General features: G+C 40.8%; 1 protein-coding gene across 5 annotated transcripts in view; it reads right to left on the bottom strand.

The window, feature by feature from the left end:
* The window catches only part of FGGY (FGGY carbohydrate kinase domain containing), a 325709-nt gene that overhangs the window by 234881 nt on the left and 68154 nt on the right, over nt 1-22674 (bottom strand). For all 5 annotated transcript variants that reach the window (XM_040609878.1, XM_040609879.1, XM_040609877.1 and 2 more), the window contains one exon: nt 3081-3145. The gene's annotated coding sequence lies outside the window, so the exon portion shown is untranslated. The remainder of the gene's footprint in view (nt 1-3080; nt 3146-22674) is intronic.

Here is a 22674-nt window from a genome sequence, read left to right as displayed (position 1 = left end):
ATCACTAATGTGGAGCACTGCTTAACTCAGAGAGGGAACCTAATTCTCACTTAGCCCTGACTCTCCTGAAAAACAATCCCAATGCTGGTGTCCAGTGACAAGAAAGGAGAGACCAACTGTTCCTTGGCCTCTGCATGGAGGAAGAAGGTAAATTCCCTACAACTACCCCCACTATACAAGATTTTATATTTTTTTCAGAATGCAGAAGTGAGAGGTGAAAAAAAAAAAAAAAAAAAAAAAAAAGAAGAGGAACCACATGTGACTCCCGTGGTGAGGAGGGGACTGAAAGAAACCCAGGAAAGCTGGCCGGGGGGGCAGGATTTTTTTAGGCTGAGCACCATTAGGTGTGTCACTTGATGGCTATGTGGTTTCAACACATGCACAGAACAAAATACATTGCTGGAGTGTCATAAAGAAAAGAGATGGATTTCAGAACAACCTAAAAACAAGCTGCAGTTTGTCTCCCATCTAGGGAGGACCATCCCAGCTAGGAAAAAGCTGACCATCCTAGAGGAAATTCTGCTCAATATCATAACAACATTTCAAAGCATTTTGGAGATTTTGGAGTTGATTAAAGAGAAATTCAGGCATAAAAAAACCAAAGAAGCTGAGGATCAATTTTTGTCAAATGTTTACAACTGGCAGGAAAAAAAGGAATTGAGGAAGAAAAGCCTTGTTATTAAATCCTTAACTTGAGATTCAGGTTCTTCTTCTCACCTTAGCTTAACGCTCAAAACACATTCACAACAAGAGGTGCCTTACATATTTGTAAACACTATGTTGCTTAAAGGTATGTGATACAATATAAAATATCATAATCCATGGCATGCTGCCAGGAGGCTACAGTGGGAATAGCTGACTGACTACACAGTAATGTCATTCCCGGGGTAGATGTATCTAAGAACATTCAGGTAGTGTCATGGTACACAAAATTGTGCCAGGGAGATATTTTGAGTCCATTGTGTCGGTTTCTGTGTTGAGGAAGGAGAGTGTCTTTCACCTCGCTGACTTGTATGGGGCTTTTTCTCCTCAAGTTTTTTTGGAAAAATCTTGAGCAGGAAGCTAAAACAATTACCTGAACAGAGCCATAAATACTGTAAACTTTGAGTTTCCCAAATAAGCACTTTCTCATGTACAATAGCTTCCCATGAGTGAGACTACCTTCTGCCATTCACTTTCATTTCATTAGTTTTGTGGTGTATCACAACAGATCACACTAAAAACTGAGGTAGGACACAAATAGAAGAAAACAATCCTTACTGTGAATCTTTACTTTTGTCTGAAATCCTTTTCTGGATGTTTATGGCATCCCATAAAGTTGCTGAAACATGCCTGCTCTATTTTTAATTGTCATTTTAAATGCCAAAACCCAGAAGTCTTGCTTATATTGTATGTGAACACAGTGTCTGCTTATGTTCAAACCCTCAGGCACTTTAAATAACTCTACTGTACACAGAGAACGTTGTTCATTTTGTTTTTACAATTTTTGCCTGTGTAGAAGGAGCTCTAATGTCTTGAGAACATAAATGTATGTTCATAACCAAGGAGCAAGATCACAGCTGGAATCTACCTGAGCCTCGGATCATATTTCAGCAGTGGCATAAAGCAAAAAAGCAACTTATTTCTCTGTTTAATTTACAAGAGCTACAACTGGAACAGCACATACTAGACTAACTGACGTAACGCACAGGTGAGTGCATGTTACTGGTCCACCTCTGTGCCTGATCCACAGGGAATATCAGCCTGTTTCAGCCAGACTTAAGAGCCATTACCACTGTAGCCCTAGAGGAACCTTGTCCAAACCCTGGTGCATTAGTAAAGGTGGCAGCTGCCATAACAGCCTTCTGTGTAGGCTACAAACCTGGGACATAAAATGGGGTTCCTTTTATTGATTCCAGTCAGTTTTGTACCAAGCCTCCATTGTTCTGTCTTAAAGAATAAACCATTACATAGGACTCATAAGCGATTTTGCTTTTTTTCTTTCAAGGATTAAACAGGAGCACATCGTAATTTCCTTTAAATGCATCTATTATTCATCAGTATTCAGTAAGTTTTATTATGGGCTTAAAAACAACAGTATATATATCTTCATACTCAATTCCGATCTGCTTAAAACAAGAACATGTGTTCTGAAACTCATATTCACTGTTTAGATGTGATTGACCATGAAAGTCACAGGGTATAATACGTGTTCCCTGAGTAAAGACAAGGACAAGTATCTGGCCAATGTTCATTTTTCACATTAGTTTGCTGTAAATAATCTTACATGCAATTTTGCCACTTCCTTTCTGTTGGAGTCTCTGCAAGTAGGTTAGCATACCAGGGCTTGCAGAAAGCCAACACACAGTATTTACAAACAGAGAGGAAGTAAATTAATTTCACTGTCTGATTCAACACTGGAGGAAGGTTTTTTGCTTCACCCACCATAATAAGAGAAGGTACAATCCCTCCTCTAGTCTGGCCATATTACCAGACAAGGATAATTCTGCTGAGTTAGGGCTACACACAAGGGGACAAAGAAAGATAGGCTTCATTTTTCAGCGTTCATCCCATACAGCCAGTCCTGTAATAGCTGTCATTATTTGTAACATGCGCAGTAGAAGCATAGATGGAGAAAGGAAGCCATGCATGTAACACTCTCTTTTTAAGCAACCATCGTTTTTTGCAATGATATGTATAAAGGTCATTTGGGGTTTTCCTTCCCTTGAAGTTGGGTTTCCTGAGAGGAAGGAGAGCTGAAATACAGGAACAAGTGGCTGCACACCATTTCCAGCACCAGTAGACCTTCCTCATCGACACAGGTTTAGGAAGCACACCTGAATCTCCAAATTTGCTGATGTCCTCTCTTTAAAGGAGAGAAGATGGGGAAGGAGGTGGGTGGAGAAGGTGAAGAGGTGGTTGTGTCCTTTTAAAGGCCTTGCAAACACAGCAAAACTGCTCCCATACCCTTAAATCTATGATAAAAAGTAGGTTGCAATACAAGTGGGAAATACAAGGAAATGTTTCAACCAATAAAATGTGCCAGACTAGCAACAAACTTCCGCTTAAAAAGCTATTTATAATAAACAACAATTACTTACAGTATCATTGCAAGATCACTAGAGGACTCAGAGGTCGAAGAGTACCTGGTTCATCTGGCTGTGACCTGGAAAACAGAGTGTCACATATCAGCAAAAACCACCAGCAATCAACATATTTTTTACGGGGTCTGTTAGAACAGGAGGTAATGTTCAAACCCAGACTGCTGGGCCACTCTGTGACCTAATCCTGGTCAGAGAGAAGAAAACCTGCCATTCACTAGGTCACCACTGATAAAAGAGAAAAACCTTAGTTTACTAGATAAGAACATCAGTTTGTCTGGGTTGCAAATCACTTTTAAGCCTCTGAAAGGGTTAACGGGACCCTAGAGATAACAAATACATTATGCAGCTGTGTAGGTGCTAGGAAGATGAATATAGGTTGATTTTTACAAACTTAAGCTATGCAGAGTGAGTCATAATTTGCACCTTGCGTCATTTAATAAATGGGTCTTTTGAAAGTCAACCCACTGTGAATGGGCTGCCAGCTCTCAAAAAGCCAGAACCTTGCTCACCGGCCCACAGGCTGCCTAGTTGTAGGATCAGAAAAGCTATTCTTCCTAGGTTATAATGTGATGGCAATAATAGGATCCAAACAAACAAGTATATGTTTGTGGGTTTGCTGCATCTCTCTTAAAAGGTCAAAAGGTTTCGATTGAAACAACTTTTTATTTCATGAAAGATTAATCCTTAATCATAAATATGTGTTAACCTCATTGCTGCTTCTGCTGTGCCTTGTAACATTGATTATTCAATTATGTCTCACATCCACTTTTTGATTAATACCTTTGTTAGGAAAACCTTGAAAGTTTAGATAAGTAACGTTTGCCTTTGTGCATTTCAACTGTAAGCTTCTGTGTGAAGAAAATTTTTCTATTTTGTAGTCACCCAGGGAAAAGAAAAGCAAGTGGAGGGAGGTCTACATGTTCACAGGGATCTCAGCACTGAGGAGACGGAATAATCGTCTTTTGTTGAATACGAAAATAACAAAAAACAAAGTAAACAATACCCTTTTGTTCTGAACAAGAAAGGCAGGGCTTTAATAGTCTTTAAACGAGATAGAAAATTTCCATCCAAATGGAACCATGGAGTAGGTAGACACATTACAACGTTTTGGAGTTCAGTGATTAAATTTAATACTGTGCCAAACAGTGATTAGTTGATGAAGGGCGTTCATAAACAGAATAGAAACAAGGGAAGTGTGGCTCCGGTATAGCATTAGGCCTCCAGTGCAGTTTGGTGTTCAGCTTTCTACTTTAATAACAGGGTCAAATAAAAAAATGTTTAATTTGATTTATTTCCCTAAGGAAACTCAGTGCAATTGTAAACATAAGCTGACTGGTATATATCACTGAAACTTCAGCATTCAGGGTCAGATCCAAGAAAAGGGCTTAGGTACCAACTGAAGCGCAGAAATGTATCCTTTTCTTCAGCATTTTTCCAGCTCACTAGCTCAGTCCCCTGGCATGGAGTACTTGTACATGTGAATCCCATTACTAGACACTGAATTCTCCTAACTCACTGTGCAGGCAACGTAGCATCCTAATTAAGACTTCTGAATCCCTGCCTCAGAGCTGGGTGCATATGTCCTTTATGGATTTTTGCCTTAGTGCATTAAAATCCCCTATCCAGCCCAATGTGACACATTGTCCTTAACACCGTACATATGAATCAAGAGAATAGGAGCACAAATAATTTTTAACTTCTCTGTGGTCTCTCCCAAGCCTACCCAACCCAGGCAGCAAGCATGTAGTGCACAGAGAAGTCAGCAGCAATACATGAGCCCCATGCATACAGACAGCAACTTCAGCAAATAGTCACTGGTTTTGCAGAGGACAAGCAAGATGGTCCCTTGGTTTTATCAAATCAAATATTACCACCTGGACTCTGAGAAGCTACCTCTGAAGGAAATAGAATTTTCACTTCAGTTTCTGCTAAATGAACTGCTTCAACCCATCCCAGCATCTCAAGTATCGGTATCTGAGGTCTCACAAAAGACTCACATAAGTCTCACAATATATAAGCAAAATTAAACTGAGATATACGTGCAGTAGAAGACATGACAGTTCTTTTCTTCCTTTTCTATCATCACCTGTGCCTACGATCCAAGCAAAGGCCACCATCATTCTAATTTGAAGTCCTCTCACTTTATTTTGGACCAGACCTGCTCTCATCTGCATTAGTATAAATCTATTGTCTCTTCATGGACTTTGTCCAACTATATTCTGGTGTAAGCAAGATCAGAATATTATTTTGGTGATAATTTGTGGGGTTATGCTAAAGGTCAACATTGGTGCAGGCCACAGATTTTGGTGAAATCTCATATATTTATGGGGAAAATAATTTACAGTTATGAATTATTATAATAGTAACATGATTTGTTTTTAAATGGTAACTTGCGATTGCAAATGTAATAAAAAAATAAAAGAATCTTGCATAAAATTTTCAACCCATCCATCAATTAACAAGAATTAATCACCAAGGGTGTTATGTGTGCTAAGTTAGCTGCAGCTTTCATTACAAGAAAATAAAACAAAAAAGTCTAGGAAAAATTGTCTTGGAGTCTCTATTTAGCACTTCAAATGAATGGTTGTGCAAAGCTCCTACTGGAGTCCTTGTCACGGGCAACTTCCCTGACTGCCAGAGGGCCAGGGAGCCTTTCTCCCTGGAGAAAGTTGGAGAAGCAAGTGATTTGCACCTTAAGAAAAATTTCAGACTTACTCTGTGCGTATGATTTGTGTTCCAGGTGGTGGTAAGATGTAAATCCTAGAGCCTTTCTCAACAATGATCAAATGCCAAGAAGTGGAGCAGTTTACTGGAACCGCAGCAGCTTCTAATGTCTTTGCAATGACAGCTTTAACTAGAACGGTACAATATTTTATATTCTGTAAAGCTGAGCTAGACCATTTTGGCAAAGAGTCTGTCTGCCTACCAAGGGTGGGGTAGGTAGTTACTATCTATATAATGACTTCCGACTGCAAGTGGGTCAGGTAATTCAAATAACTAGCCAAAACTGCCTTTGGTCGAGTCTGGTGGAAGTCTAGCCTGTAAGTAAATATGTCCCTCTGCTACAGACTGCACATCCTCTGCCATGTGATGTCTCAGCCATTTCCTGGTACTGCCACTCCAACGACTACTTCACTTCATCTCCCTCCGATTGTAACATCGGCAGTTTCACCACCGAGGCTGCTGTTACTGCACTTTCTGGTGTCAATGGCCTGCTGTGAACTGAAAAAATACCTGCTGGAAAAAACAGTCAAGCACTTGAATGACACCAAAGGCTCCTTCTCTCTCTGCCTTTGTTGTAGTGCATCGGGCAATCAGCCAGTTTGTCAGTTCTGCTTGTCCGGCTCCAAACCAAATGTTTCAGAATCCAGCCTGCACAAATAATCAGGTTTTAAAAAGAAACTGCAGCAGAAGATCAGCTTGCTGCACGTGATCAGTGTAATGCTTGGCTTTCCCTCAACCTGAGCCTGCATGCCTTACATTCAAACACGTGGACTGTGTTTGATCCTGGCATTTGGACTCAGATAAAAGGGTGTGTGTGGGGGTGTGTGTGTGTGTGTGTGTGTGTTTGTGTGGTGGGGTGGCAGATCCCAAACTCGGCAAGATGGCAGAGGCGCTGCCTTGCATGGTGGTTAAGAAATAACTCATATCTGGTTGAAATGTTACAATAAAGGTATGAAATAACTTGAATGGTAAGAAGTAACTACCAGCTCCCACAGTTCCTTCAGGCACTACGGATGGGGCAGGCTGCCCTGCCTGATGGCAAAGCTCATTTCTGTGCAAAGCAGCCTGGCCATAGGCCTGCAGCACAGCAGCCCCTGAGAGAGCTGCTGGGAAAGGACGCAGCGGTTATTGAAAAGATCCTGCAAGTATTCAGAATATAGCTGTTTGCCACAAACATAGTGGTATGGCTTTGTTCACCGTAAACATTTTGGGCAACATTGTTCATACTGCACCAATTCACTAAATTTTCTAGGTCTGAAAGGGAGTGGAAATTTTGACAAGCTTTGCAGTTGGTAACAACTCTCACTAAGAAAGTCAAACTTATTTCAGCAGACTACAGTTGAACCACAAAAACAGAGGTCCTGAGGAGCAAGGAGATCCTACAGATACAAGTCAGCAAGACCAAGAGGTGTCACCATGTTTCATAACTCAGTCCTTTACTGGAAACCAAGTCAGCAAAACAAAAAGTTGTTCAGAGGCTCTGGTGGCCTTTGGATTAGAGTGATGCCTTCTGGGGAACAGCTTCATGAATCCTGGCAGTTTAGAGTAGCTCTTTTAAAACATTTCTGAAAATGAACTAGATATTTCATAGAACTACGTTATCTTGAAAAGTTTTTGCTTGTCTGTGTTTCAAAACAAGCATGTTCCTGTAAAGAACAAATGAATGTCACTATTATTCCTAAATGTATTTGTAAATTAATATTGTAACCGTGTCACTTAAAAATACTCTGTTTTGATCTTCACAAGGTTATCCCAGTTGCTTCACCCCATAAAATTAACCACAAACACAATACTGAATGAGTCAGAACACAAAGCTGACTCTAAGAGAAGGGATAAATGCCTCCAGAGAGCACAGCAAGCAGGAGGCACGAAGCAAAGTTAAGGGTGCAGCAGTGTGTGGAAACTGTTGAATGAACAGGAACACTTTTCTGGAAAATTCTTGTTTATTTCAAGCTTTATTTCAAGCTCCTTCACCTCCCACCAAGGCAAACAACTCTTGCAGGGTTTGGAACACCTGATGTGATGGACCAAAGTCTGAAGTGGAAAGACGTGAACTACAAGATTCAAGCTCTGAGCAGGATGGTGGGCCACAGGCTCCGGCACTGCTGCGCAGGGGCTTTGAAATGAGTTTCCAAGGGGCTTACACAAAAGGTCCTTTCAAAAGTGCTCCATAAAATACACCTGAAGAAAGACCGTTAGGAGTAGACTTGGTTTAGCTCTGCTCTCGTCTGTTTAGCTCAGGTGTTGTTTTTTCACACACAGAAACACATGTACAGACCTAGTACACCATACAATGCCTCACTAAAGTCTTCAAGTGGTGGTTATAACTTCATCCAAGATCAACAAGACCTTTTTCCACAAGCAATCCTTTGTGTTTGGGAAGCCTTTGCCCTCAATTTTACTGTCTCCCAATCAACTAACAGGTGCTCTACAGTCAAATGTGAGCTATTTAAGGGCAACCTGCATAACAACTTCCCAGGCTGGCAAGCAATCTTAAATAGTAGGTAGGTACTGGAATGGGTAAGTTTTATTCAGACAAACAGGAACACTCCCAAGAGGAAGAGGAAGGGGGGGTGGGGGGCAGGGAAAATGATATCCTTCTTGGTTTCCATTTGGTTTTCTCTTTCCTATGTTGGCATAACAACTCTCAAAGAAGAGAATGAGGCTCCCAAAACCAGACACCGTGGTAATCACATTATACAGTGGTGGTTCTTGAAACTTTCCAGTTTTGTTTTGGTCAACAACATAATATGCTGTTAGTATACATGATATTTTCTCCACTTTCACAGGGCACAGATAGCCATATACTGCTAATACTGAAAGCATCTCATTTCAGGCAATTTGACTTTTATTTTTTTTCCCTGAAGAAAGCACTTTAGGGCAGGAAAAAAAAAAGTGAAAAAGCTCTCTCAGCTAGATGCCAGATGTGTCATTTTGCATTGTAAAGCCACACCAGAATTTTATAAGCCATGCAACTGCTCATTTGCATACCATTCCCATATCAGATTTTTAGTCTGTTTCTAGGATCAATGCATTGATGTTTCTCATACAAAATTTCCTGCTAAGAACATTGTATATATGCTGCCTTATGCTGCCAGATGAGTAGAACCATACTGCTGGTTTCTTTGGTCTAATGTCACCCAGGAAAGACTTCTGGATTTTTAAAAATTCATGTCAACCAGAAGAGACTGCTGCTGTGCTCCACTGCTGAGGGTCTTAAAAAAAGACATCAGCCAAATCAGAGGATGTGGTAAGGGTGTCTGCGTGTTCAAGTTCATTCAGATGAGGAAAGAGAGGAGAGTATCAAAGACAAAAAATATCTCAAAGTCTGGTCTATGTCCCCAGTAACTTGTGAATTGCAAGGAGCAATGGAGTGCTTTCACTTGGTGTATACATGAGTAAGCAATAGGTTCCCATTACAACTTCACCAGAGCCCCTCCACGCGCAGAGGTAGAGGGCACAGGGTGGCACGTGGCCTCAAAGGTAAGTTGGTTCAGAGGTGCGTGGGAAGGCCTGTGCAAGCAGCATTACTGGAAAGAAGTCCTGTGGTCAACAAATACGCGTGAGCCTTCACAATCTCCTGGATGTATAAAGTAATACTAATTTGCTGAGATGCTATACAATTACTCAAGAGAGAAATCCCTGCGTAAGTGCTAAGCTTCCAGGCAATGATGAAATTATACTAGGAGACTGTGACATTACTGTAAGTGCCATCGTTTCTGCTACTGTGATGTTTCAGTCTACATAAAACCAAAACTCTTTCCTCTTCTTTGTCCTCTCTTTCCCCTATGCCAATACACAAGTACTGGCACTGCATCTCTTTTATATTTAATCATAACTACTGATATTTATGGGGCATGTGAATACATAGGCAGGAGAAACAAAGAAGATGTTCACAGGCACTGCTGGCTGTGAAACAAGAAGGGCTGTATCACAGGGAGTATGTCAAACCCATAAATGGTTAGAATAATGAAAAAGAAGACTACTTTTACTGTGTAGTCTTAACACATTATACCAGGCCTGATAGCACACACACAGAGGAGCAGCCACACCAGTGAGAGCCAGCAGAGCTCCACAAACTATCACATAATAGAATGCACAAAGCAGCAGGCAGGCCACAGCATCACGGATGCAGCTAGAAGACAACCAGCATCTTCCTATGTATAATGTGACATTTACTATGATATATGGATCTCTGCATGTGAACTGTCTCTGCCTGCACCAAAAAAAAGGCATCTCTTGTGCACAACCAGACAATGGCTAGAATTAGATATACGCAAGAGATGACAGTTTACATCATTTAAACCTGGACAGGCCTGCTAGACAGACTGGAGGTCAGCAGGTGCAGAGACTTGCTCTTTGAAGATGCTTACTCAGTATCAGTTGTGCAACAGGTTATCAGCGTGGGTTGCTTCCGTATAAGGTCATGACCCGAAAGAGTGGAAAAACTTGTTTTGTAGTAGTGGAGGGATTTTCCTGAACTAGGTTAAATAATATTTATTTAACTAAAGCCTGCAGTTGCTGGAGTTGCTCTGGACTGACATTAGCATAGCTGAGATCTTTCATATTCTTTCATCTGCTACAATGCAGAAAATCAGTGCCTATTCATTTTCGTATTCATTCGATGTTCATACCAGAAACTCACAACTGGTTTTCTGGATTCCTTGATCCTTCAGACAGTTTCTCAAACCACAGGAAACTTAAAAATAGCACTGGTTCCAGCCCAGCCACACATTGTTGTTCTTGAAATCTGGGTTAGAAAATACTTACAGTCTCTAAAAGAGAGAGACCTGAAGTGAAGCACCTCTGTTACTACGCTCCTTTATTTAAACTATTAACCCTGAGAACAGAAGAGCTACTGAAGCCAGATTCGCAGTTCATTTTGTTCCTTGACACCGATTCCTACATGTATTCTCCAGTGCCTAGTAAGTGTTTCACCTCTGCAGCAAACATCCCCTGGGGAGAGGGGGAGCGCAACAGTGGGAGACACAACTTGGGCCTCTGCACTATATTTGACTTTTTATTTTCACTGAACATCCAGGATTTTATTTTTAAGACCTCCACCCTTCTAATTTGAAGAACAGGTTGAAAAGTTACTGGGGGAGAAAGTCAGACATCTCTTTAGCAAACCATGGTAAATATTCTCTCTGCTCTGCAAGGTTTATCATCTAAGGGAAGCAGGTGCTAGTGACAGTTTTGCAGAAATCCACCAGAGTACTCTACAAAGCACTTTTTAGGATTATTTTCAGGAAAGCAGAATGCAGACCTCACCTGGCCCAAATGACAGGCTCTACTGAATGCAGCAATTTTGTATTTATCTACTCTTCACCCACAGACTTCAGGGGGGCTAACAATACTGTTTCCCCTGGCAAAGACCCCTATAGACTAATCCAAAATTGATTAACAGCTCCAGATTTGGACTGTGATGGACGCTATAATGGAGTGCTCCTCCCTGCTAAACATGCCTGCTGAAGTGTTTTATTAGCCCACGCAGCAACTGCAGCTGCCTCCTTTCTCCCTACCCAAGCACACTTGCAGTTAAGGATCTTCCTGGTTTGCAAAATTAGAGACAGTACATGCCCGAGCAGCTAGGGCTTGGTATGGTCCAATAAAACAATGAAAGAAGAGCAACAGATGTGTCACCTTAATCCAGTTTAGGGACCTACAATTTCTTAATATGCATTTGCCTATCTTAACCAGCCTCTCAATATTATACACTTCTTCTCTTGCCCCCTTTTTACACTTCAGCTGCAATATTTCACCAACTAAGGGGACAATTTCCACTGCAAAGATGCTTAGTATTTTCTATTGTAGTTTGTTTGTGAAGAGCCTACAGCACCTTCTTCATAATCCTTTTTAAGTACAGACTATTAACAAAGGCTTGTAAGTGTCCAGACAGAATCTACACAGAGTGAAGAGGTTATGATTTGAAATTATGTTTCTTTTCCACTGTGGGTGGATCACTATGCACTCAGGAGTAAATCTGCTATCTTTTGGGAATGTTTCCAGTTAACTCCATTCTAACCACATTTGCTTTGCTTGGTTCTGCTTCAGGAACTGAAACTAGCTTGGCTCCAGCATTAAATAACTGAGCAGGAAATAGCAGAAGGTTTACCATATACAGGCTGGCCAGGGGTGGAGCGATATATTGAACTAAAAATATAGCAAAGATTGGTTTGGGACATCCAGATTGGTTCCCTTTTAAATAGGAGATATATAAACTCCCAGTGCTGGTGATTAAGTTATCTTCATTGAAAACACATTCACATATTCAAATGTCACCATGCTTCAAAAAGGGAAGTGTTGAGACTTAAAAGCATTAAGCCCCTAAATGAGGATCTGGTCAAAATATGCATTCTGCACTTTGTCAGTTTGTCTCCGCACCCTTCAGCCGTCAGGGTGACTCCCTCTGCCCCATCCCACACACAAGCAATGGGGTTAGAGGAAACTTTTAGCTGCACATCAGAAAATTCAGCAATAATTCTAACCTGATAGGAAATTTCATCATGGGTGGGGATAGTGTTTATTTGGAAACTGGAGGAAAGATAGGAATAGCCTCAAGCACCCAGATGAAAAGGGGCAAGCAAAATACAATACTGCAAATGCGATATAAAATTTGTGGAAATTTTGCCAAAGGAGTAGTTGCAAATGAAGTCCCAAGTCATTAGCAGGAAATAATCAAGTACCAAAATATCCTTACGATCAAGATTTCAAATCCTTCAAACTACTGTCCAATCTTTTAATTAACTTGTTATAAAGATGCAACAAAAGAGAGTTTGTGCCCTTAGCTACCTCTGATATACACTAAGGTAGCATCGGCGCAATCACTGAATCAAGGCAAAACAAGTAGAAACGAAATCCACTTCCAGTCTTGGGTAGCAAACTCTAAGTCTGACTCTATGTTACTCTTTCAACAAATAAGTATTTTACTGTCTCCCAATCACATTCTGGAAGAATGAATCCTACTCCAGATCTTAACTAGACTGCAAAAATAAAACGTAGATGGCTCATTTATTGATACTGTGAATTATCCAAACAAGTAATTTTATTGCTATTAAGCAAAATATAACAGCTGGAAAAATAAACCTCAAGCTGTCATTGAGAGTTCAGCTACAGAGAGAGAAAGTGAAATGGTGGAAACAAACAGAAAAAGCACTTCCCAAAGAACGCTGAGAATGGGGTGAGCCCTCGTTTGCTCTGATTACTGCCAGATCGATGTGGCTGTTTGGTTTGATGGATGAAGAGATAGCAAGTCAGGTGGGAAAGTGCCCCCATGAAAGTAAACCTGCATTGTATCTAATCCACTAGGGAGGAAAACTGTGGGAAAAAATATTGTTGGCAAAGTACAAGGCACGCAAGCCTGCTATACTATTCTTGCTGTTCTTCAGAGGAAGACAGGAGCACAGATGTTAATGCAAGGGTCTCCCCAGCCTGGGGGAAAAAAAAGGGGGGGGGGGTGGCAAAGAAAAGAGTGCCTATCCAAGAAAGTTACTCCTATCACTATAAGTCTCCCCAGTTCTATTTAAAGAAAGGAAAAGAGCCAACAGAAGAAGCTGTGTTTTGCAGCCCTGCATAAACACCCGCAGATAAGGGTGGTACCAGGTGTCAGCTAGCCCTGCAAAGTCACTGAAATGTCAAGGATTGTTTTTCCTCTACTCCCTTTCTCTTTCCTCTGACTGGGAACTGCCAATGTTTATTTAAAAGATATCCCTTGTATTTGGCAAGAATGCCAGCAGGGCAGACGTTAATGGATTATTATTTGGAGCTGGAAGCCTGCCAAGGTGATAAGGATAGCTTGCCTACCCAAAGGCCCAGAGCCATGCCATTAACAGTGGGAGTCAGAAATGAAATTGTCCTGCCAGATGCTTTGCTATACTGAGTACAGCAGAGACTTTGAAAGCGAGCTGCCTCCAACTTATGTTTGATCTGACCTACAAAAATAATTAAATAAGTAAAGAGGCAGACACGGGCTATAACGGGGGACTAATCCATCTGTAAGACCCAGGTCTGATTCCTCTCTTTTGCAGCAGTGTGGAGAATCTGTTCAAACCACCGTGAAGTCACTGCAAATGTTTCTTTCTGTTCACTTCTCTGCCCTTGAACTAGATCTCAACCTGGAAGCCCTGAACTCAACTGCTAAAAGCAGTGCAAGTCAGAGACCTCATTGTACTGCTGCAGCTTCAACAGTAAAATGACAACAAAAACATACCTTGTTTTTAGCTCTGCTCTGAAGAGGAGCCTGTCTTTGTGGAGCTATCCCCACAGTAAAAAGGTTAATGCCAGTACCCCCTGAGAAGGCAAGCCTGAAGGAATGTGGTATTTTGTGTCTGAGATATATTTAGATTAACATTGTTTACTATTAATCTTCCTCTCCGCAAAGCCCTTTCTTTCCCAACAGACAAAAAATGACCAGTATCGCTCCACCCTTGTTATCATATGTTCTTTGGAAGACAACCTTTTCCATGGCCCATCAGACAGCATGGACTATAATTAAGGTGCTTATAATACAATTTAGTAAAAGCAGGAGCTGGGGCACAGTAGCATTTACTGCTGTGATTGAAAGCCTTAAAGGTTATGTGGAATTTACCAAGTAGTAATTTTATCTGTTTGGAGCTGGCAAAAAAAAGAAACTCTGTGCTCATTTGAGAAGCTGGTCTGCCACTAGTGAAGTTGAAGTAAATAGAACTGCTTTCCTGCTTCTCATGATTGCATGCAATGAAGTATTACCCCAGACAGCTGTTCCCTCTGAAAAGACAACACGCATGAAGATTTAGTTATTTTTTTTCTCTGCATTTCTTTTTTCTCACCTTAAAAATGCCTAAACCAAACCCGCAGGCTCACATACTGTTACCTCTGGGAGAACACACAGCCCACCTTTGCTGGTGACCTCTCCTGGACTACGTTCAAATCAGGTTCAGAACATGGTGACACCCTTACGTAGAGCAGTCAGTCATTTCATACCAAGAGTGATGGCTAATATTGCCAAAGGAAATTCAGTGCCAAAATAAAAATACATTTCTTTACTAACTTCTGACATTTTGTTGTGCCTCTGTGCAACTGTTCTTGAGGCCTTTAAGTAGGATTGTTCCCTGAAACAGGTCTCTACCAGCAGCACAAAATTCAGACATCTGGAGCTGTAGAGCCATCCTCAGTATCAAGGTCATCATAAGGAGTGTCAAGTACACAAGTCAAGAGAGAACTAATCTAACAGCAAACCTGGGGTCTGGAACTCGGGCTGACTTTTCTGTCTGCTTTTCATACTACGCTAATTTTGCAGACATTTAAGTACTTGCCCTGTAGCTCAGGCAGCATAGTACAGCTGATTCTGAATGGCTCTGTCCTCTCCCTACTAACTGTCTGAAAGAAGAATAAGGTAGGAAAAAAGACCCCTCTTTTCCATCTGATATTTCTGCCCGGTTTCTTGATGGGAAGATATGTGAGGTTACAAAGACAAAGTCTTTTTGATGGATGTATCAAGAATTAAATGAGATCAAAGTTATTCTACTTTCTGAAGGTAATTTACATTTTTAGATGGATGCCTAAGCTGGAACACAATTTAACCAACTCCAGACTTATTTTACTCCACAGTCCTCAAGTGGAATCTTCACAACAGGAAAGGTGTGAATTGCTGAAACTCTACTGGGTTGTCAATGGTGAAAGTTAGTGAATTCTTGGATGTAGCTTTGTATTAGCATCACTTTCTGCGGTGATCATTTAATGAGGAGGTTGTTTGGTATCTAAGTGCCTTGGTCTCACAGCCATGAATTGCTGGAGCTGAAGAAAGGTAAGTCACCTATGCATGTCGTGCATGGGGTCTCCAGGCTATGATGGCACAGGTGAAAGTTTGTAGAGAAGAAGAGTGCTGCTGCAAAGAGGGATAAACAACTCAGGCATGTAAACACCACTTATTGTTTCTTTATCATTCACTAGGAAACAAAGATAGTGTTTCTCAGCAGCAGTTTTACCATTACAAACAGCAATCTGATTCCATGGTATCAGAGCTTATTCCTAGCACTAGGAGTGGGTGCACCAAGGAAGGACAGATGGAGGCTGTGCCACAATCAACATGCAGTAGGGTGTCTGTCCTCACCCACTCATCTGCCTTCTCATTCCTCTCTGACTGCACTGGGACTGCTCTGACCCCACCCCGTAAGCTGTTTCTTTCATGCTGTCTCCTTAGTTGTTTTTCAAGAGCTTTCTTGCTGCCCACATGTGTCTCCTCCTCCTCTTGGATGCTGTGGTTTCTACAGAAGCAACAGATTGCTGTGATGTTGTCCTTTTGATCTAATGAGAAAAACTCCTACAACAATGATGTGCATGTGTTTCTTTCCACATTATTTAGCAAGGGGGCTGGAGACACACATCTCTCCCTGGATCCTACCTTTTCTGTAGGTCCTACCTTTACTGCCACTGCTCTCTCAGCTTAATAAGCTTTTCCCTCCCCCAGCCCTAAATCTGCAACACTTCTTGCTCTCACCAAGCAGCCATCAGTCCTCACACTTTACCTGCCCTCCCCGTGGACTGCTGCTACTGTTCTTCGAGGTAAAACTGTCCACACAGCAAGTGTGGGAACAATACCAATGTCACTTCATATAACCTGATGTGCAATGCTTACTAAGTTCTTAATCATTGTGTATTTTTCCACAGCTTGAGTACAACACAGGGTTTTCCAAAGTCAGACACAAAAACCTAGCTGGCTTCAGTCAGGACAGAATGGGCTCCAGGGTCACTGCTAAAATACCATACAGCACCTGCCCATTTTCTCTGCTATTCCGTCTCTGGTAATAGCTCATCAACAGGATTAGCTCTTTGTGGTTGAACAGGGATATCAGGTTTCTTTCTCATTTTTGCTCATGATCATTTTATTTCTGAATCACAGACTCAAGAACAGATTTTAAAAGTGGCAATGATCATTCCATGTACTGGTACTGTTCTAAGATCTCAAAAAGCCTATATTCTCACACAAATAAATTTAGCCTTTCAAATCATTTGGGGAAGATAAGAAATAGTTGTACTCATCTTACTACAGGCAGTGAGGTTATTACAGATCTGCCAAAAGACAAACTTGGGCATTGGTGGTAAGAGAACCCAGCTCCATAACGTGCTCCCCAAATTCTTTTCTAAATCACTTGGAGCATCACCTAACAAATAATCTGAGTCTCTGTGCCATGGTTAATCTCAGTGCAGAAAGCAGCACTGCTTAGCACAAAAGCTGATTCTCACCGATCAAAGGAAGTATAAAGGTGCATTTTCTTGGTAATTACAGTTGTACCTATCAAAGGGAACTTACCACAACGGACAATATCAATTCTTTGTCTCTCATTCCCTACAACAATGCAATAGACCTCAGGATTATCAGTTTCTTTTTAGAAAATTCCCCTTTATACATCTCACCTTCTTTCTTGGCACTTTGTTGGATTGCTATATTTCTCTGTAAATTCCACCTACTTCCAAAGTCCCCTGTCTCCCCCCACAACAGCACTGGTGGGCTCCTTCTACCACTGGTACTGACTCAGCCTGGGACCACGTACAAATCACTATGGCTCCCAGGGCTGCAGTTTGAATCCCATAAAACAGCTACTTCACTTCTGGAGGCTTGATGACTAAGTATGCCAAGTGCTCAGCTCTTCCCATGCAGACACCTGATGAGAGTGTCACAAACTAATAAGGGACTTGTCAGCAAGGTCCCTGTGCTCTCTTGAAGGAAACAGTCAGAAAAGCAGACCTGATACAGTGTGGGAGATGGGCTTCACACATGAAAGCTGGCTCTTTGTACGCCTCTCCCCCAGAACTCCACTATCAAGACCACAGTATTAATCCATGTGACATGTCCTATGTACATGGGACAACCTCGTGGAAGATCAGACATATCAGTTCCTGTGTGAAGCCACCTTGAAAGATCTGGCAAGCCTAAGCACAGTAAGGTTGTGTGCATAACTTGGAGTAAGTCTGAGCTTACTCCATTCGGCATATGATGCAGAGCCCTCTGTTCATTTACAGATGAGCCAGCATGCAGTCTGAGGGCATGGTTGGGCTCTCAGAGAGTGTGTTCAAAATGGATGGATGTTCACGGTCCTGCCTTGCTGTGACAAGAAAGACATTTTTAGCACCAGAAAAAACATGGGCACTCTGAAGTTTGAAAGGAGTACAGGTGTGTACATGCGTGAGACTTGTCTTGTATAGTGTGTCAACATCCTCTCAGAGAGATTCAGTTTGCTTGGCAGTGACGGAGAATCCCACGAGTGGTGCTGTCTTAAAGCCGAGATTCCCAGTTTGGGTGACCTCCTCCCATGCACTTCATTAAAGTGGAAAGAAAAAAGAGCAATGCTCCTGGAGCTCACTTAGGTCAAATATGAGGTTTCATTTGCCTGTTTGCCTCATTTTGCCGTCATCTTGAAGGTAAAAATAGGGGGTGGGAAGGCACCAAGAGAAAAAAGCACCATAAATCATTCATTGTATTAGCAGGAGGCTGGATTGGCAAACCTTGCTCATTTAGCTACCTTAAACTTCATCCAACCTGCTTATCCCCAAGCTGCAGGAATAACAGACCACTTGAAAGGTAATATTTTTACTATTAGTGAAGAAAGGAAAAAATGTGATCTTTTCTGTAGCATGGGAATAATTTTTCCAGAGCTACATAGAATGAGCCTGAGTGAATACTGCTATTTTTGGCAGTAGCCCTCCTGCTTAGCTCACATCAATAATTTTAATGCTTTATTTGTGGTTTGGGCTGTAAGCAATGGTGAAAGCCTGTGGAGAAAAAAAAAAAAGTGGCAAAATTTGCTAAATAATTTTGAGTTCATGACATTCATAAAAATACACGCATGTTTTCAGAATTCTTAGAGTCCATACATGCTCATAAAGCTTAACTATTGAAAGCATTTTATTTTACATATGCAAACATCACTGAATTACTCTTTATGAGGTTTTAATTGGACCTTTAAGGTTTCAGTGGTTACAATGACAGACTGTCAAACACATTCTTAGATTCCTGTGTCTTGCAATGTCAGTAATACAGAGAATCACATGTTTTGTCCCAGTAGCGTTTTTCTCAGTATTTTTCACTTTTTATATCACAGCAGCACCAAGAAGCCCCACTCAGATATCAGGGCTCTGGTGTTTCAGGTGCTGCATAAACAAAGAACTAAGCCAGGCTTTCAAGGTCTCAAAGCACTTTACGTTTTATGGGGAGATATTTCACTACGATAATTACAGCTTATGTTGTATCGTCTTCCTTGCTCTCCTACAGCAGTTTTGACCCCTATGTAGGTGGCCTGCTCTTCAGAGCTGTGGAGATCCCAATGCTCCCTCCGAACATCACTTCTCCTCCTAGTGCCACTGCTTACTTTTTCTTTTCCCAAATCTGCTTTGGGGAAAAAAAGCAGAACCACTGGACTATATCTGGAAAAAGATGTACTATAGGTGGGGATTTGTCCAGCCAAAGAATATGTTGTCTCCCAAAGCTCACTGCAGACTGGTCACAGGGCTTAAACTGCTATTTATTTCAGAAGAAAAAGCTTGATTCATAACTGTAGTAAAACAGCAAAGCTCAGTGAATCTACACTGACCAACCCAAAATAGAGTTGGCTCAAGTCACAGTAATATGGACTGGGTAAAAGCGTTTCATCACAAAAAATACAAAAAATGCAGACCCATCTGAACACCTAAGACTGGACAGAAAAGGGCTCTCTTGCTCTTGAACTGCCCCCTTCCTTGATTTACAGGACTTATCAAAAGTATCTTTAATTTGTCAAAAATACCCACCAAAAAAAAGTATATAGTTGACCATCCTTACAAAAAACACATTAAAGCATGAACCAGCTCATAACAGTCCCAACACACCCAAATATTCACAATCTCTTAAGTACAATAGGAATCATATTCTAGTTAGTCATACTGCTCAGGTTACTGTAGTTTGGCATGTATTTAATTACGCAGTTGGATCAGTCAAGGAGAAGTATTAGCAGGGACAAATTTTGTCTCCAACAAAATTAAGTAATGAAGATACTATTAGCATTCCTGAAAGAACAAAGATATTCTCATATTTTTAACAAGCAAACAACTACACAGAAGCATCAACTCAAGCTCAGCACATCTCATTTAGGACTGTTGCTATGTGAGTAACTTACGGTGGAAGAGGAATAATTCTTTTTATTACTCCAGAGCAACTCTGTTTTTTCCTAAAAATTATATGTTGAAGTTCTATGAATTCTGCAGCCAACATCAAATTCAAAATGATCACATTAACAGAAGGAAGAGTAAAAGTGCAAGAAGTGAAATTCTAGTGCCTTTCTGTAGTCAACAAATACACATTAATGATGTCAAGCTGAAACTTACATATACAGGGTTAAGCGACCAGTAAATTTCATTTTATTTTTTTTTTAATTGGAAGCTAACAGGGTAGCAAGGCCATCTGAATCATGTTTACAACACCATGTACTGGTTGCAATTAGAAGTTGTGGATTTGATCATTAGTTCACTGGTTTAAACACAAATGCATTGGCTGAAATACAGTCATGCTGGGTTTAATAACAGCAATTACAGAGTGCATTATTCCAGTTCATGTTAGTACTGCGAAGACTTGGGGGGAAACTGCTTGGCAGACAAACTCATCTTTTAAATCCTGTGGAGCAAACAACTGACATGCTAGTGCCTTGCTCTTAATCAAAGTATACCCAGAAAGTACATCTGTACCAGTTTCCCAAGCAGGCAGTCCAGGGCATTCAGAGGTACAGCCCAAATAAGCCCATTCTAGTTGTACTCCTCCTATGTTTGATGAACCTCAGAAAGCATCAAGCCAGACAGCAAGAATAAGAATGACTTATAAATCAGTGGCCCTCTGGACTTGACATGTACCCCATGGGCAAGAGACCAGCTCCAGCGAGTGATTCAGAAAACATAATGTTCTCTCTTCAAAACGCAAACCCAATCCTAAAATGTAGCGATTAAGAGTATTCCTGGAAGCTGAAGATAGAGGTTCAAGTCCCTCTGGAGAAAAGGAACTAGAACTCAGCTTTGTTACAGCCCAGGTAAGAATTCCCTTTATTAGACTCACTTTTTAAATTCTATACATCTAATTATTAGTATTTGATTAAACAGCGATGCATTCACAATGAAGAAAATAGTATCTATGATCAGACAAATTAAAGATGAAACTAACCAGGATCACTAACAACTGCATTTTCTAGCAAAATTGCAGTTCTGAAAAATAAGCGATAATTATAAAACATTAATGCACAGCCACCTTGATCAATTGGGTGTGGCTCCTCAAACGTTCATCAGAAGTAACAGCAGAATCTTCGCTTAGAAAATGAGTTTTCACAATGTCTTTCTGCAAGGTGATGGGTTATCGTTCACCCTAATGCAACGCGTTCAAATTGTGTAGACTACCCCCAGCCCAAGAATACCCCTCCCTTTTCACACATCTCTTCAAAACCAAAATTGATATTTTAAAGTATTATAGCTTTGCTGCATAACCTTCAAGCTCAAGCCACTGCCTGAGGCACAGTTACTGTGAATTATTATTTAGAAAAAGATCAGCCAGCATAAGGCAGGAAAAGCACATTCATTAGAAAGAATATCAGTATCTATATACCTAGAGCCTGACATACTAGAGAATTGCTGTGGTATAACTTGATAAGAATGAGTGAATTTACAAGAGCATAAAGCTAGAATAACAGTGGTTGAAAGGAACTAAATAGGAATCAGCCTCAAACTGATTAGGGGCCATAAAGGAACATGTGGCCTCAATCATGACAATGCTGGGTTTGAGAACAAAAGCTACTTCTCCCTTTCATAGGGACAGTTCTTGAATTACATAGTCCTTTGAGACAGGAGACATGCTAGGCCATGATATGCAGATAACCACTAAGCTAGGCAAAAGACTTCCTTCTGCTCTACACTAATTGTCTTAAGGAGGATTTTACAAATAAAAAGCACTACTTCCTAGCCCCTCATTTGAGTATATTCCACCCGTCACAATATATTCCAGGGACCACAAACCACATGCCAAACATGCCCTCTGACTTCAGTTCAAATAGCATATGGCCAAGGGTTTCCAAGTTATTATTTGATAATACTGAAAGGTATTACAGTGTGTGGTCCATCAAAGGCATCTGAACAGTTCATTCACCCTACAGAGAAGGAAGGCTTCCTCATGCTGGTGTATTTTAGCCTGCCTGTAATTTGAAAAGGATGATTTTTAGAGCTGGTTACAATTTAAACCTTCCAACTTTGAGTAGGTTTCGGGACCATAATGTCATTGTTCATTAGGGAGGGAAATATGAAAAAAAATCCATTAAAAATTAGAAAGTTTTAGACAACTGTATTTGTTTTACTTCACATTCGGAGGGATTCAGCATCCGTGTCATGTTACACAAAGTAAATGCAATATAATGAACTCTAGTTCAGAAGGTAAGCACAATTCTGTAGAATGAAATTTATCATGATGCCTCCTCACATATCAGGAAATTATATATATTAGCCCAGCGTGCAAAACCATTATGTAAATGTCCTTTCCCCCCTCCTGTCCTTAATAACTTCCAAACAAACTAGCAGATTTCAAAGACATTTAACAGAGCCAAAGAGGTTTCTAAGATATTAAACTTCTAGAAACTGTGTGAAAATAGGTGAGTAGACAAAAAAAAGGTGCTTAGTGCTTCCAGCAAGGGGAAAGGTTGCAAAATGGGCTTGCGCACTTAATGAGACATCGTCAACTGTTTTCCATGCTGGAAGAAAAAAGTATGATGCTTTTCCCAGTGATAAGATATTTAATTACAGTTTTGACCTTATATTCACTACAAAAATCCAACACAGAAACCCAGAATCAATGTATTTTACTACTCCTTGTTTGGGCTAAACTCCTTGT

This window comes from Falco naumanni, chromosome 11 (assembly GCF_017639655.2).
Source record: "Falco naumanni isolate bFalNau1 chromosome 11, bFalNau1.pat, whole genome shotgun sequence".
NCBI classification, from domain to species: Eukaryota; Metazoa; Chordata; class Aves; order Falconiformes; family Falconidae; genus Falco; species Falco naumanni.
The sequence above is the reverse complement of the archived record's forward strand: the minus strand, read 5'-3'. Positions and strand labels throughout refer to the sequence as shown.